We start from the raw sequence: 17,556 nt of genomic DNA, 5'->3' as shown, positions 1-17,556 counted from the left end.
TTCCGTTATTTTTCTCTCTTAAGAGAACCTTAACGACACGGCACATAAATGTCCAAGTGGGCACCCTTTCCCTCAAGTTATTAAATAATCTTTAAATAAACATAGTTAGCTAATCGTAATGCGAACACGGTAATAACAAAACGCGATTACGCCTTCCGATGCTTGCTCTTCATTTCGAACATATCTTGATTGTACAGACGCATAGTTGATGAGAACAACCGTGCCAATCGGTCATCGGACAATGGCTTAACAATGACGCAGTTGCAGCACTCGCATAAAAGAAGGCTTTAATATATTATCACTTTTACGTCAAACTGTCATGCAGCAAGGTCCACGACTTAAAAAAAATTATAGAAAAGCTCGCGCATCAGAGAAAAGCGTAATTCTCAATGCAATAAAAAGGCTTGACTTGAGAATAAAATGCAGACATTGTACTAATCCGTGACATATTGTGGTCGGACGCGTCAACACGCAGAAGCACATTAACAATGTCTTAATAGTTTTACAACGAGCGAAATTGCAAAGACAAAAACATTAAACCACATTTAATCGCCACGTATCAAACTACGATACGTTGGTGCAAAGGCTTCGTGCGTCAGATAGAATAAAACGACCTTTAACGTATCCTGCAGGAGAGTATTCACGAAGCACGCTCCAAATTCCGGCAAATAACGGAGATCAGATATTTCATTCGTGAGAAAGCAAGAAATGGTTACGTCTAAAGCTGCTTGCGAGAGTTAGCTGAGCAAGCGAGAAACACAAAGTGACGACTAGTTCATGCTTCCAAAAGGAATGTTAGCCACTTTTATGTCCTTAATAATCTATACTTAATTTATTTATCGTACTTCCATTTATTGGCTCTAATTCTGACTGCCTTTTGACGGCTCACGGTTTTCTCCAAGGACCGAAACTCTAGTAATATCTTCTTTTAGCTGAACACTGTTCAAAAAGGGTACAAGTACCAGAGGCCCAGTGTCTAACAAACGCTCCTGCGCCTACACCTACCTGTAATATTCTAGAGACGAATTCACAAGACTTGTTTCATTAGTGCGTTTTCTTATTGGTCAGCCGGCTTCACTAATGATATGTCCCGCATCGTTATTGGATGAAATATTCTCTAACGAAATTTTTTAGCGTAAGACGTTTCCGTGAATACGGGCCCTGATAATTACGGCAATTACCATATGTCGGCTAAAATCGAGAACAAATAGCAACATGAAACCCACGCACACGCAAACAGTGGTAGTTATAATTAAAATGCTGCCATCATGAAGGGCTGTCCATTCCAGATAGGTAAACAATCGCGCAACGTAAACTACATCCATTAATCTCTAGCAGTCTTTCTTCCGATCACGATTGAATGTTTCAGCTAGGGAACACAATCGACTACTTAGGACTGAAGACAAATATTTTACTTCCTACTATGCCTTTACGAGCGGCAAAAAAAAAAAGAAACTCTGAGGAGCAAATCACATTTTCGCGTCTATAGCGACTGATTGAGCTCCATGTCGTAGGCGGCTCCGTGTGGCACACCGGCACTTGTTTCCTCGAAGATCACGAGAGAAGGCGGCTACGTCATTGTTTTGCCAAAATAACGGATAGAAGCGTCATCCTCCCACGAACGCCAGCGCTCGACCTGTAACACGTGGGCGCGCCTTCTTTGCGCCTCCGAGAAATGGGAACCTCTATGCTGTGAAGTGCGTCAGACACGCACAAACGCCAAACTATACCTCGAGGAGCCCAACAACAAAGGGAGACAAAAGCAATCGTTTTCTTTGATTTCTTTTGTATAGAATAAACCCGTCAAGCCCACCTGAAAAACATCTTCCTTAACAAATATTTGTAAAACACTCGTGCACATTAATTCGTGGAAGAATTTTTTTACCGTTTATTGATATCTCGGATGTTAGAAGCAGTTTATCACTCTTACGGAACGATTCCCTAGCACAGCATCGTGAGAAACACCCGATTTACTCTAATATGAATAGCAATAGATGCCGTGTCTAAATTAGAGATCTGCGTCAAAAATTTTAAAAAGCTTGGCCAATGATACCTTTTAAGACACTGACTGTGGATAGACGTAGACTGCCACTCCGTTTTGTATATGACGTAATTCTTTGACAGTGTAACTGAATATAAACTGTATAAAATAATTGGCAGCATGTTACGCTCTCTCTAACATTTGAAGGCCAAGGCCTGCTGCACACTTGGTAATCAATAAATGAACCAATCCGGGACCAGACTTCTTGCAAGGTGTAACGAGCTGCAGTGTGAGAGACGCGTATTAAGTTACCTTGACGCATTCAGTCAACCGCAATGTTCCTTCCCCGCTGAGCTATTCTTTAATGGTAGTGCCGAGTCAAACGCGAGAGCAATAGTGATTACGAGCCATACTAGTCTTTTCAGTTACTGTCAGCCGTACCTTCGTATATTGATGCCAGTAACAAAATAACCACCCCGAGGCGATGCCCGATCGTCTACTTGGAGTGCCCGCGGTGCAGTCTCGACTACATTCTTATGAAAACAATGACGAGCTGAAAAATATGGTTATGCGTCAAGATTTCGATACGCGATGTTAAACAGAATCAAGTTCGGCCAAATTAACTCGATACACGGCGCTACACCGTCTCCCAAGTGGTTGTGTACTCATTTCGGACGTTAAGCTTTACTATATTCATTTTACATACATACATACATACATACATACATACATACATACATACATACATACATACATACATACATACATACATACATACATACATACATACATACATACATACATACATACATACATACATACATACATACATACATACATACATACATACATACATACATACATACATACATACATACACATACACAACACACATACATACATACAGACATACATACACACACACATACAGACTACATACATCATACATACTACATACATACATAGCATACATACATACATACATACTACACACACATCCATACATACCATACATACATACATACCTCATACATACATACATACTACATACATACATACTACATACATACATACAACCTCCATACACATACATACATACATACATACATACAATGTGTGCAATAAAAGTACTTCTTTATAAAGATCATAATCTAGGGCACGGTATAGATATGCTAAAACACACAGATATGATAAGTAATCTCAATCAGTCAAGCAGATAGCAAATCTATCAATCAATGTTCCAGTCTTTGCCCAGAACATTGTCATCCCACCGGGCAAGGACCGGCCGCGGGATTAATGTATTGCTCCGTGAGGGAAGGCCCACGCATATCTGCTTCGCTCACGAATAAACATGTCGAACGCCATCGATAGTTTCCATCAGGCGACACGGCCGCTATTCGGAAACGAAAAAATTGTGCCGTCCCACCAGACATGCAGCTATAAGCCCGTACGCAGCGACGACAGTGGTGGTACAAGCGAAGGAGGGCAAAATATTGATCCACAGTCTGGCAACAGAGAGCGCGCCAACAGAATTTGGGAAACAAAAAAAAAGAGAAGTGAGGAGGCAAGCCCGAGATGTGTTACGTTTGGAGCTGGATGTCCGCGTTGTCCCCCTCCCTACACCCCTCTCCCTCTTTTCTCCCTTCCGCTGGTGCCGCAGTGACCTCCTCTCCTGTTACAGATTCGGTGGGAACTGCGCCTTCCCCGCGTCCGTAGTGCCCTCTGTCAGACACAGCCGAGTTCACGTCGAGCGTTAGCTTGTAAGCCAAAGCTCCGCTTACACCAGCTCCGCAAACTACGGGACTTCCATTACATATCTTTGTTTCAACATGATATGACAAGCAGCCCATTTCAGAATTTTGCACGAAAGATCCCAGGGCTTCACTCGAACTCGGTAGAGAAAGTTACCATTACTTCAAGCAACGTAATGGATGTAAGAACAGCGCAACAGACAAGGACTGGCGAAGAACACACATGCAGCGCTCTGCGCTGTTCTTAGATGCATTATGTGCTACCAACATGCCCACGTTTCCGTCCTTGATAGCTTCAAGCAACAACGGCAGAAAATGACGACGCACGCGGCAAAGCGTGAGACACCACAATGCTTCAGGGGCGGCGCCAGGATTTTTTCACTGAAAGGCACCACCCATGGTTTCCAGAGTAGAAAAACAGAATGAAGAAAGGACAGACTACGGCGCTGTCATCATGTCGAAGACCTTTCTTCGTCCATTCGTTTCAGCGCTGTTGTTGTACTCGTAATCATGAACCAGCCAGCCCAAATGCGTATCCTACTGCAGTCCACAGTCTTCACTGACAAGCCAACTTGAAACAAACTCGCGAATTCTGACAAGCCCTCCGACTTAAGCTGTGAAGTGTCATGGCGACGGCAGCAGCGCGGTTTGCGCCATCGCTTCGCGCGGCGGCACTGCAGTGTTGCGTGGCCCATTGCAGTGTTCACACTAAGGGACCTCTTTCTCTATAACTCTTGCGCTTGCTGGGCGAAGAGCTAGGGGTCGCCTACAGTTGCGCCCCTTGTCCCTTTTCTAGCGTGCTGCCCCTGTAAAGCGTGCTTGACGGAGTGCTTATCACCGCTACAGGAAGCCAACCTAACGAGCTTTGCTAAAGATAACTGGGTCCCCGCCGCTTGTGTCCAATAATCGTTCAAGGTCACTCATCGGTGTCGGTGTATATATGTATTCAGCGCGCCATTTCGAGCACGCGACGTACAACGCACTGCTGCCGGATGACAGATGGTCTGGCTAAAAATACGTTCCCGTACTCGACAGAGGTCAGCGCGAAAACTGCGGCGATGTAAGACGGAGCGGGCAAAGAGAAATCCCGGTTGTGTTGTGTCTCTAGCACCACATCAACTTTTTTCCTTTTTTTCTAATCCTTGTTCAACAGTGCGCTGCTGTTCAACTCCGTCAAACGTAAACAAAGCAAGCAAGGGCCACTGCTGTTTTCCTTCGTGTGTAACTCGCATGTTTCACTCACGTTAGCTGCTTTGAAGACCGACGTTGCTGGAATAAATTGTGGATGAAGAGCACTCTAGTTTATTTACCTTCTCTGATACTTTCTACGCCATCCAGAAACAAATAACTGCTCTGTCGAAACGCAAAAAGGTTTGACGGAATGAATGTCGCAATACGCTAGCAAAACCGACTCGATAAGTTATCCGCTAGTTCCACGCGCTGACTATGAATAGTCGTCATCGCGTTATTTTCTGAAGACAATACCTTCTGGGCATATATTTTACCCGCTTGCAATAACGGTGTATTACGGCGATGATTTATATTACGATAATAATTTCTGGCCGAATTCAGCTACCGTACTTACTGGCATATTAGTGACACTGACTAACGTAGCCAAGTTAATCCTGTTGGGTTAGCACTGGCTAGTGTTCCCTAATGCTGTCTGTCCACTTTTACAGCAGCAAAATTGTCCTTATTCAATTCAGTCAATGTCACTTCAGTCAATGAGCTGCATACATTTTTGTCTTGTACTTCGCAATTCCAGTATCGCTGTTTCTTTCGTATATTAAGCGAATCAACTTGCTGAATAAAGCTCATTACATACACGACACGAAGCTGCCCAAAACCGCTAGCAACGGAGTACGTACAGCACAGCATACGCGCGGGGTGGCCCCAAGATGTGGCTACAGATGGGCCGCAATATTTATTCTAGCGGGAGCGCTCCCAGCTCATATCCTGTGTTTGCGTTGTAACGCTGGACTCGTGGCGCACACAAAAAAGCCTCGCGAGGCCGCTGCCGTGAACTGGACGTGACGTTCATTAAGGTGAGTAAGGCCTTAATATTGAAAGGGTAGCGGCGACGCCTCTGGGTACTTAACTTGACGCGTTCCGCATTGCCCCTAATGGCTGCTAAAGAAAGAAGCAACTGGCTCGTGCGCTTAAGCGCCGCTGCCGCGTGCGAGCGTCCGCGCCATGAACGCTATTTAACCTCGCAGCTTTCTTAATCGAAGTGAGCAAATTTCCACCGAAGCTTTCGAAACAGGCACAACCCTATAAATCCCTGAATACTGCGTCATTATTAAACACACAATCGCATATCGTACACTATAAGGAAGAAAAAAAAAGGAGAGTATGTGTGACTCCTTTCAGTGACTCCTGACTTGCCAATATGAATGTCTTTAAAGAGACACGTTAACTTTCTCTCTCGGGTCTCCCGACTCATCGAAGAGTATAATGACCCCAAAGAGAGTTCAGGTGTCTCTTCAAAGAGAGTCATATACATAACACGTAAGAACTCATAAAAAAGGAGTCAAATGACTCTTTTTTTCTCGGAGAGTATGCGTGCGGTCTAGTGGTAGCTGTAAGAAAAATTCACGTGCCATTAGGATTTACTACATTCTACAAAATGATGTATCATCAACGGTGATTGACGTACTTTCGTTTCAGTTGCATCTATTTTTCACACTACACATCATCTGGTTAGATGGTTACCATGGCATTCTTCAGGCCACGAGGAAACGCCTGGCTGAAGTTAGAGAATTTGTACTAAATAGATCGCAATGGCGCTCGTGCACACATGGTATCACAAGGAGTCGTCAGCGATTCGGCGGTAATTAACGTAGTATAGAAACTCAGCCCACATGAAATATAACTCTACCACCAAGGCGCAAATGTTTCCGGATTCCGCCATCTGTGCGGTTCCCACTTAAATGTAATCGAGTCGATATACCCACCGCAGCTACAATGTATCAGAAGGCAGATCTTACATTCTGGAAAAAGTTATAATGGTATAAAACACATTTCGTAGATAACATGCACACAGTCTGCTGATAACACACTCCAACATGAGCACGTGTTGCATAATGTACTCAAAGGTTACGGTTCGATGTCGATGCAGCGCATTAAACTCACATATAGCCAAATACGGCGTTTCGGTCCGAGCGGCGCGTCCTTGCGTTATCTCGTAAATCTCGTAACCGAACAAAAAAAAAGGTAAACTCCCAGTTGAACTTTCTTTTTACTGAAAAATTTACTGTTCGATTTGTCGCTGAAAGCAACATTTACTTTCCAAAGTACAATAGTCCTATATGAGGTAGCTCTACAAACAGCTCTTCAATGAGCAACATTTATCCTTCTCCTTTTTCGTCTTTTTTTTTCTTTTGGCTTCAACACTGCCAGCTTATCCATAAGTGACTGAAATGGAACTGAGTTATGCTGTACTATAAAAACGTATGACCACTTATCGCAAAAAAATAATAAGAAAAAGAGATAGATAGAGAGAGAAAGGAAGGGGTGCAAGGTGCGCTCACTTGTTGTCTTTGCAGCGCTAGGTGGCCATTGATTTTTTTTTCCGGTGTTCAGTATGAACACACTAGCAAAAAAGCAACGAACTAGTGAAAAAAGAAAGAAAACTGAACACGACAGGACTGCGCTAATATAGCACGGCGGCAAAACCAGGTAACTTGCTACCAGAGTAGCGCGGTAACGACCACTGTCCGTCCAATTCTCAGAAATAAGCCCTGACAGAATCCAGCAGCTGCGAGCGACGAATGACGGTATTGATCGGGCCGTAGGGTCAGTGCGTTCTCGTGCTCCGTCCCACCGGATCGGACCGGAACAGCTTGCCGATGCACGCAAAGCTGTCGGTAATGCCGGTGCGCACGCGTGAGCTGGCCAAAACGTAATGCAATCATATCTGCGATTGTGTCTCCGAATAGTATTCCGCCACATTCCCCAAGCCAGCAAGAGAAAGATTATGGAGTTTCGTGCAAGCGTAGTCCGAGTACTATAAATACTAGGCATGCAAACCAGCTGTGCCGTCTTTGCACGCTCCTACCTTGCGGCAGATTAATGCACGAGCACACGCCGTTCCGGCAACTGTTGGTCACAGTGAAGGAGATTGCTATAAGAGCGAGAGCCAAAATTTGTGGTTCTCGTGAGGAGATTTTGCTCGTGTCTCGACCACTCAATAAGGAAGCAGTCACCAAAAAATAATAATAATAAAAATAATGAATGAAAACTGCTACGCGCTATGTACTAGTGTGTACTGAAAAAGTAAAACACAGGGTCCGTTGATACGGAGACACGCCCTCGGCCGATACGGCAGAAAAGTCACAAGTAGAAGCGTTTGGAGAAAGAAAGAAAGAAAGAAAGAAAGAAAGAAAGAAAGAAAGAAAGAAAGAAAGAAAGAAAGAAAGAAAGAAAGAAAGAAAGAAAGAAAGAAAGAAAGAAAGAAAGAAAGAAAGAAAGAAAGAAAGAAAGAAAGAAAGAAAGAAAGAAAGAAAGAAAGAAAGAAAGAAAGAAAGAAAGAAAGAAAGAAAGCTTTTGGAAAATTAAAGGTTTGAAGGTTTGGATAATAACTCCAAGAAGAAAAGGAAGAAAATAAAGCGCATCAAGTACGGATAGCAGCCGCATATATAGAGAAGTGAAGATGATTTAGGTAATAATACCTCGAAGGCGTAGGGTGATGCTTGCAGAGAGAGAAAAACTTGAAATGCTATAGCGCGCAAGAAAGAACTGACTGCGATAAAAAAAAAAACATATGTTGGTCCCACTGACTACGACACGTCGCCTCCTAGCATATAACTCCGTATAGCCTGGAATTTCTGCCCCATATCGAAACTTGATAAGTCATAAAACACAAGTGACACGTAACGGCAACAAGGGTAACGATCACGGCATGCCAACATGTCATTAGTAGTGGTCGAGGGATAACTTAGCGTCAAATAAAAAAAAACGTATAAAAAGTTTGCCGGGAGTCTATTATGACGTCCACGCCTCGGAGCTTCACACGGTAGAGGTGTGTCGACGATTTCGCCGTCACATATGGGCAGTGCAAAAACGATCGAATACACTACTCTCAGGAACGATCACTATAAAACAGGCTGAACAAATATGGGGTCGTGGGTAAAACATATTGTCTTTTAAATTTACACATTCATGACATCGGTGTAACACTCTTTAATATTAGCATAAATCGGCAGAAATAGATGGGAAATCTTAATATGGGATTCGATCGATGTTAGTGCATCATTAATGGAACACGAGCAACCAAAACGAAGCGCACGTCACCGGTGACTGAAGTTGGCGTGTAGGTTAAGACAAAATTCTATAAAAAGAATATATAAAAATATGTCCACATTATGCATACATACGATCGAGCCTAAAATAACACAAACCGCGACAAAGTAAGCAGAACATCTGTTTTTACTTAAAGTTACTAAATGCAACCGTTATGTAACCGGGCGCTAAATTTGTTCTCGTCACTAAACCTGCGCTTATATGAATAAATTGCGCCACTGCCACATATACCATAGATACGGACTAACCTAAAAAAATAAAAAGTCGTATTTTCGTTTGTTTTATACAGCTAACAATTCATTCCTGCGTAACTATAAATCGCTCTGCCGTACTACGGTTCACCAACGGCCTAACTTAATTTTGGCAGTAACTGAATTTATAGTACTTCTTAAAGGAGCACATGTAGAACTCCATAAAATTATTTGTAAACATCAGCGAGAAGCTCAAGAAGAACCAAAGGAATGTGTGTAGCGCCAGGAGGTCAGGGACTTGAAAGATGCTGGTGACGCGGTAATACTAATTACAGTTATCGGAAAATCCGATGAGCCCGTAAGCCGTATTTTTCACAAGTCATGATACACAATCCGCTACGATTGTACAGCAGGTCATAAAGTGGGCGTTTCTTTCTTTCTTTCTTTCTTTCTTTCTTTCTTTCTTTCTTTCTTTCTTTCTTTCTTTCTTTCTTTCTTTCTTTCTTTCTTTCTTTCTTTCTTTCTTTCTTTCTTTCTTTCTTTCTTTCTTTCTTTCTTTCTTTCTATAAAGATAAGTAGAGGAGTTGTCACCATTTTGATGGACATCCCTTTTCACTTGGTTAATAATACCATAGATTAAAAATTTGAAAAAGATAAGTTATTGCGCTAGGAGAGTAAATGTCATGCTGCAAAAGCTTTTGTTGCAACAAAGTTTGCGAAGGCCTGGGGCCCACAAGTACGAAAAATAAACACACATGGCGCAATCGAGTTCATCCCAATTGCAGGCATTTTCGAAGAAGCGCTGAATAGCCACCTTTAATTGCTTCCTTTCTGTTCGAACTCCGAGTTGCCCATTGTTTGCTTCGAAGCGAAGCGAAAGTTCCCCAGTTTTTTCATCGTGGACGCGCCAAAAAAAAACAAAACAAAAGAAACAGCCAGTTGAACGGAATGGAAACCGTCAGAGAGCGAAGCTCTAAGCACGTGTGTGTATGTGTGGGTAGATTAAGACGGCTTAGTCTCATTTGGAGCATAATCCTCATCGTAATCGTCATAATTTAGCATGATGATCATCAACATCTCGATCACCATGATCATTTTGTTTTAGTTATTTCTTTATTGAATCTCCCCTCTGGTCACGTGACCTGCGTGACGCCTACTACTACTGCTGGTAATATTACTACTACTACTACTACTACTACTACTACTACTACTACTACTACTACTACTACTACTACTACTACTACTACTACTACTACCACCACCACCACAGCTACTACCCCTGCTAACGCTACTACTATACTACTACTACAACTACTACTGTTACTACTACATATCGTGGTTTTGGGACGTTAAACCCCAACAATTATACTACCACTACTACTACTACTACTACTACTACTACTACTACTACTACTACTACTACTACTACTACTACTACATGTCGTGGTTTTGGGACGTTAAACCCCCAACAATTATACTACTACATATATTACTACTACTACTACTACTACTACTACTACTACTACTACTACTACTACTACTACTACTACTACTACTACTACTACTACTACGACGACGACGACGACGACGACGACGACGACGGCACAAGGTAGAATAACACAGCTTCACCGTAAAGGTGTGGAATCCTTCGTTTCGAAAAATAAAAATAAAAAATGCCACGGTTTCTTTCCCGACACGCGGTTGGCGACAAGGCGAGACGCTCAATGTGGCAAAGCGCGCGGCGTTAGCGCAGACACATCATGCGGCCGTGGCGGTAACCAACTAAGGCGTGCGGCAGTGTTCGAGGAGCTCGCGATAAGAACGAACACCTGGCCCTCATTCGACGCCCTCCAGCGCAGAGTTCGATCGAGAGGGCTGCCCCCACCGCGCAACGTTGACGTAAGCGAGGTTTTAAGAGCGAACCTTGTTTGTCCTTTGCGCTCAGCACGTGCAAGCCGTTATGCGCACCCCCCCCCCCCCCCAACTCGCCAACCGCACCATGGTTACAGCGCGAAACGAAGTCAACAACAAAGAGAAATAAGAACCTGTTCGATTCACCGATACGCCTCTCTTTCGCGAGTGGATCCGTACGCCCGCTATGGTTTCCTACCTGGAAACCAGGTTCAGCGTAGCCATTACGATTTGCAAGAGCCAGGACGCGCGGGGGAGAGCTGGTGTAAGAGGAGGGAGGAGGTGAGCGAAACGGCACGTCGAGTGCGACCGGCTGCTGTCAAAGACACGCTAAACTACGCTGATGGATCTGGAAATGGGCCACGGTGGGGGGGGGGCCGCTGAAAGCCAAAAATAAGCTCGGGGCGGTCGCTATTAATGCTTTCGCCAAAGCAGCTATACTGCAGAAGCTCGCTTGTTCACGAATGCGGAAGCGGCACGAAATGTCGCGACGTATCGGGGCCGAAGTGACGTAAGAGTATGACAGGGTAATTATGCACACAGGCCCGAAAGTAGGAGAGAACAACGAAACACCTTTGCAGCAAGCGTTTTCGTTTTATTTGCTAATCACAATAAAGCAAATGTGTTACGAATTTACCGATTGGTTACGCGTCTTCCTTTTTCGTTTTCTCGACTTCCGAAGCGACAAACCGGTGCTGCCAAACAGTATCGGGCTTCCTTCAAAACTAGAACTTTTCCAAAGTGGATATGGATCTACTAAACTGAAGCATTTTGGCAGCCTCTAGGCAAGCTTTATGTATGGGGCCACTCAAGTTTAATTTATTCACATTACAGTAGTCTCTCACTCTTTGTAACGAATGCATGGTGACAAAATGCTTCGCGAGACAACCCTATGGAGCATTCATTCGTGCGTCAAGAGATAATTTGCATGTCACGAGTAATCGCTGAGATGCCTATATGGCATCTCTCTGAAACAAATAGTAGATCATGCAACACAAGCTACACCACAATATGCTGTTGTCCAGCTGTCCACAGAGATTTGTTAATTTGGGTAGCTTTTATTAGGGTCGCTTAACGGTACCTATTAGTGGCAAGATCAACTTGTGGCACTCTTTGTTTCTCTTTCAAGGACTTCCGGTCGAGCACATCCGGTTTTTCGAGTATTCGGAAAAAGTATTGTAAAAAATAAAACTGGTACGGAATATATCATTCTGGTCCAAGTTAAGATTTATATTGGATGCATGTGATATCGGAGCATCAGTTTGCTTTAGATAAAGACCAATTAACTGTCAGGACAATCAATGAAAATTAATTGAATGAGTCCACTGAAAGAGCAGACGGTTTTCTTGTGAGCAGTTGGGATTGTGGCGGCACCTGGCAGAGCTAATCTCAACCACGAGCTTCTTTTCACGTGGCCTCTGAGACATCTCCGCTTCGGCAGTAAGACTAAACACAGTTAACTCAAGTAATACACCAGTGCACACGAACGTCGAGGTGCGAGTGCCATTGCCAGACACCTAAGTCAAATATTGGGGTCGCCTCAAATTTTTAGTTCCTATTGCTGTAATATTGCGAACGTTATGTCACTCAACTCCTTCAGCAGAGAAACTGTGGGTGAATGAAAAAGGTCGACAACTTACGCTAACAACGGACTTCACCTTAACTTAAGCCATGAGCACGCTAGCTTCCTCTTACGTAGAAACAACGAGAAATCCTGCTAAGAGTTTTTAAACCGGCGTGAAAAACTGTGGTCAACCTCAACATCGGCTTCTGTGCAGTGCAAAACAGATATGTTTTACTCGCGCCGTTTGCTTTCTGACGGCGTTGCGATGGCACTAAGCTACACGCCTGTCGATTGAATGGCGGCACTACTTCATCTATCTGAGCAACCAGAAATGCGCTACGGTTTTCTGTTCGTTAGAGCTCACGCATAGCGGCTCACCAGCTAGCCGAACTAACCCTCAGCTTTTCTTCTTCAAGTGATGCCTGTTATGAGTTAAAAATTTCTGTAGCGGCGGCGGCGGCGGTATTGTACGTGAAAACCCCGGCGCCGGCGAGTGTACAGAAATGCGGCCCTCAAAGTGCTTGCGTCACATGTGTATTTGTGTGGGCCGTTTTCCAATAATAAGATGCTCTTTCCATCTTGAACTCGTCGGCGATCGGCCGTTTCTGATATGCCAATCTGATCCTTTGCCGAGGTAACTTGTCATCTCACGTTGCCGCGTTTCATTGTTGCCTGGATATGAACACACGACCATCGTTGTTGCCTGTAGCAACTGAAGTGCTGCGCTGCTAAGCACGTGGATGAAGGTCCGATTCCCGGCATGGAGGAAGGAAACAGTTAGGAGGGAGCATTGCGCAATGCGATAGGAAGAAGGAAGAGTAGTAGGTCAGGCACGCACCCGCTGAGCTTCGCTTGCCCCCGGTAGAGGAAGGGCTCCTGATTTCTTTTTCTTTTTTTTTTTTTGCGAGTTTATAACCCGATGACTTTTCGGCCGACACCTTATCAATGACGATCGTATCGCTTCCGCGAGTTCTTTAGAGCTACAGTACGAGCGGAAGCCGTCGTCCGGGTGGTTCCTCTGTGCGAACCCCGCGGATCAGCGAGCCCGCATAACGAAACGTATACGCAGCTCCGGCCTCGCCGACGCCGCCGACCCGCAGCACGTCGATCGCCCGCTGGCGGCCGCCTTCTCGTACACCGCTTCCCTTTTTCTCCCCATCGACCCTCTTGCTTCCCTCGCCGCCAACGCGCCACCTCTTCCCCCTGCCCCCCCTCCCACCCCGGCTCCTCATCGGCCGCCGCCAGCGGAGAGCACCGCGTGTGCGTAAGCGTGTGCGTGCGTGCGCCTGTGTATACGACGCCGGAGTTAAAATGGCGGCTTCCGACGCCGCCATGTTCAATAAGAGGAGGGAAGCGCTACGCGCGTGCCCGTATAAGGCTCACGACCCGCTTTTGCTCCCCCGTTGCCCCGAATATCGAAGCGTGGCCGCAGCTCGAAGGAATCGAGAACGTGAAAAGGCGTTTAGGGATATAGGGAAACGAACAGCGACCAAGCGCCACCGGCGATCGTCCCGGCCCCTCTCTCGCTTCCTGCCGAGAAAGGACACCGCCGCTGCTGCCTGCGTCGCTTCCGTATTGGCTCCGTCGCCCGCTCGCGTCTCTGACAAAAAGCAACGTACGCCTTTTGCGGCTCATCCGGCCAACTCGAGCAGTCACAGCTTCGGCTCAGCTACGTCGTAAAATCCTTATTTAGGCTGGTAGACGGTTTCACAGTCGGTTTACTCAGCTTCAACCCAGACGCCAGTCGTCGAACTAATCTTACGTAACCAATTTTCCAGCTTAAAGATACGTCCAACACTAATGGACACCATATGCCACATTTTTGGCTTGGCCTTACGGAAATTCGAATCGAATGGTCAGAGGCTGAACCAAGGGTGTCATTGATGGGGAAGGCGCAAACAGAAAGCTAACAACAAAAAGAAAGATCGAAAGAACGCGTCGATGGGTTAGTTGGTACAGTATTGTGTAGTGTTGCAAAAATAAGATCACATAACACGGTATAATAGGAGAGGACACAGTGTCCTGTATTTGAACTCTCTGTATTATTAACATTTATAAAGTTTGAGCTACGTAGAGGCAGAAATGGTGATAAGCGCTAACAAGAGTCCACCATGTCGTCCAGGTTCCTAGCAGGGAAGGTGGAACTGGCTGTAATTACTCAGAATTGGGGAGGAATATCGGTCGTTTTGCTAAAACATGGGCTTTATTATTTCTTAAAACTATAACACTTTAGTCTGGAATGTATGTTTCCGAAAACAATCAACAGTTACTGTAGGAAACAGCAAGACCTAGCAAGTGAGGCAGACGATGTCAGGAATGTTCGGGTTACAAGAAATCTACGGCGAACTTGTGAAACAAGCTGCGACAACAGTAACGATACTGAAATACGCTTGCGAGGAAAAAGCAAGAAATTATTGGTTTTTTTATGTACAAACTTACGTATACCTTACAAAGAGCGAAAGAAAAATTAGGGGGAGGCAGGCTACCAACTGCCACCGAAGGGGTCACAGAGCCTGCCTACTATTTCGGGAGGAGAACTGAAATAGCTAGAAATGCACGAAACGCGAACAAAAAAAAAAAGAACAACGCAAACTAGGTGTGCTACCTGGCTTCGGTAAGTTATCTTCCTTTCAAATTGCGGCGTTTCTGTCTGGGCCAGCTTTAAGACGTCCTTGTTGATTGAGAAACGTGTCATTATTGCGGCGTCGGGTCTTTTTAATGAACACGAACCCTGATGTAGAGCGAAGTCCTGTCTGATCGACAGTGACGTCACTGCATGTAGAATACAGAGAGAGTGTGGGGGAACAAGCGCCATTAGAAAAGACGTAGACTCTAGCAGCGCAGACATTGGCGGACAGTGGAGGGTCCGCGGCCATGGGTTCGCAGTTGAGCTACAGCAAGTACTTGGACCGTCAACCGCATGTGCGTCCCGCGCAACGAGATACTTTGATAGTGACCGTTCTAATTTGTTTGTGTAGCACTTGTACAGACCAGAAAAAGGCGGGGCAGTCAATAACATTATACCGCAAGCTCGTATCGCACAAACTTAGACGTAATCATGATGTGGTAGGTGGTCCAATAGCATCGCTTGGAATAGCTCCGCATGTCGCTACAAGGACATATGTTGCACGTCTTTCGTTCCGTGTTAGCTTGTGCTCAATATGTTAACCTGTGTTTGTCTTTCGTGTTTATTCCAAAGCATTTAGCGTCTCGTCACATTTTTTTTTCTTCTCGTTTGCTTTCATGTATATTCCCGCAGTCTTTTACGCGATGATGTGCCCCTCCCTAAACCCCCCAACAGGACTGCTTCGTTTCAACGGCTTTTTTTTTTCTTTCATGACTTGCTATCATCAGCAGTGCCGAGTGGCTACCATGTACTTGCCAGGACATCAACGACATCGATTCGGCAACGCTTCATTTAAGGTAGGTCACCACCTTCAAAAACGCATTTTTTGAAAAAAAAATTGCTTTTTTGGGATTCATATTTTAGAGACCCCTGTCTATTCAAGGATATTCAGCAAAAATAATTATGTATTCATCTTGAGCCGTTCGAAAGTTATGACCATTTTTCCAACCCCTCCTAGACGCATCCGAAACCCAAACTGAAGGTTTCCGGTTCCACAACACCTGCCATCTCGTCATACATGTGTTTTTGTATATATATTACGTAATGCTAAGTTGTCCAAGTACGTTCCAAAGCTTGTGGAACACGTTGTTTTCGATTTATTTTAAAATTTCACTACAAGGCTGTGGCACTCTGTTGTTTAAGTTGCGCGCGTTTTCGCTTGGCTGTCTCTGCTTGTTTGTATGCCGTTTCGAGCTCTTGGACTTAGTTCTGACTTTTCAAGGCGAAAGTTATAGTACTTCCTCAAGTATGGCGAAGTATAGGACAAAAAAAAAAGCGTCAACGCAAGTTAGCTAATCAATATACCAAGCGTGGACCCACTGTGGAGCACGTGGGTGAGAGTCAGCTGAAGACGCGAAACGAGCTAGGAAAAAAATACATGCTTCCGTTCGCCCAAGAGGAGATTGTGCCTCTTCAAAGGAAGTCCCGAGCTATGAGCCTGGTGAATTTCAGGCATATCTAATGTTTCTTTGCTATATGGACATTTGGTTCAAATTTTACAGCGAAAGCTGTTATGAGATCATTTCACCGGCCGTTTTTGGCGCCGTAGTTGTCCGCCGCCGCCGCCGCCGCCGGTGTCCGTAACCAGTATCGCTCGAAATAAGAAAAAAAAGGAAATAAGAAAAAAAACTCCAGGATGGAACGAGGTTCGAACCTGAGCCCTCTGCGTGGGAGACCAGTATTCAACCTCTGAGCCATGCCGGTGCTTGAAACTGCTTTGCAAAAAGGTCCTATACAGGCTTCATGTCGGAAAGGAACCAAATTAGCATATGCAATATAGCGTAGTATAAGAGTAAAATAAGCACCAAGCGTCGCACAACGCGAATTCTGTAACCAGGCGTCACACAATGCGAATTGCGCAACGAGTAGGTTGTTGAATGCTTCCAACCCATTACAAAGGACTCTGCCATAATTCTTCATCGTCATCAGGCACAGCATCAACAAAGTGCGCATAATGCCTTACATGCGTATAGTAGGTACCAACGCTCTCCGTAGAATGACGAAAAATGGCACAGTGCCTGCTGCCCTACTTCTCAAAAATTACAATGATTTATAGCGTAGTGGGTTCCTCACAAGTGCACTTGTACTGGTTGCCAAGGAAGCCCATAAGCGCATGATCCACTTCCTCGGGGTCTCAGTAAAATTACACTGATTTATAGCGTAGTGGGTTCCTCGCAAGTGCACTTGTATTGGTTGCCAAGGAAGCCCATAAGCGCATGATCCATTTCCTC

The 17,556-nt window shown here is 44.8% G+C and overlaps 1 protein-coding gene across 2 annotated transcripts in view; it reads right to left on the bottom strand.

Moving 5' to 3' along the window:
* LOC119396776 (diacylglycerol kinase theta) overlaps positions 1-17,556 on the bottom strand; it is a 64,809-nt gene that overhangs the window by 37,936 nt on the left and 9,317 nt on the right. The window lies entirely within an intron of this gene.

This window comes from Rhipicephalus sanguineus, chromosome 6 (genome assembly GCF_013339695.2).
Source record: "Rhipicephalus sanguineus isolate Rsan-2018 chromosome 6, BIME_Rsan_1.4, whole genome shotgun sequence".
In the NCBI taxonomy this organism is placed as follows: Eukaryota; Metazoa; Arthropoda; class Arachnida; order Ixodida; family Ixodidae; genus Rhipicephalus; species Rhipicephalus sanguineus.
This window is presented reverse-complemented; position numbering and strand designations above follow the sequence as displayed.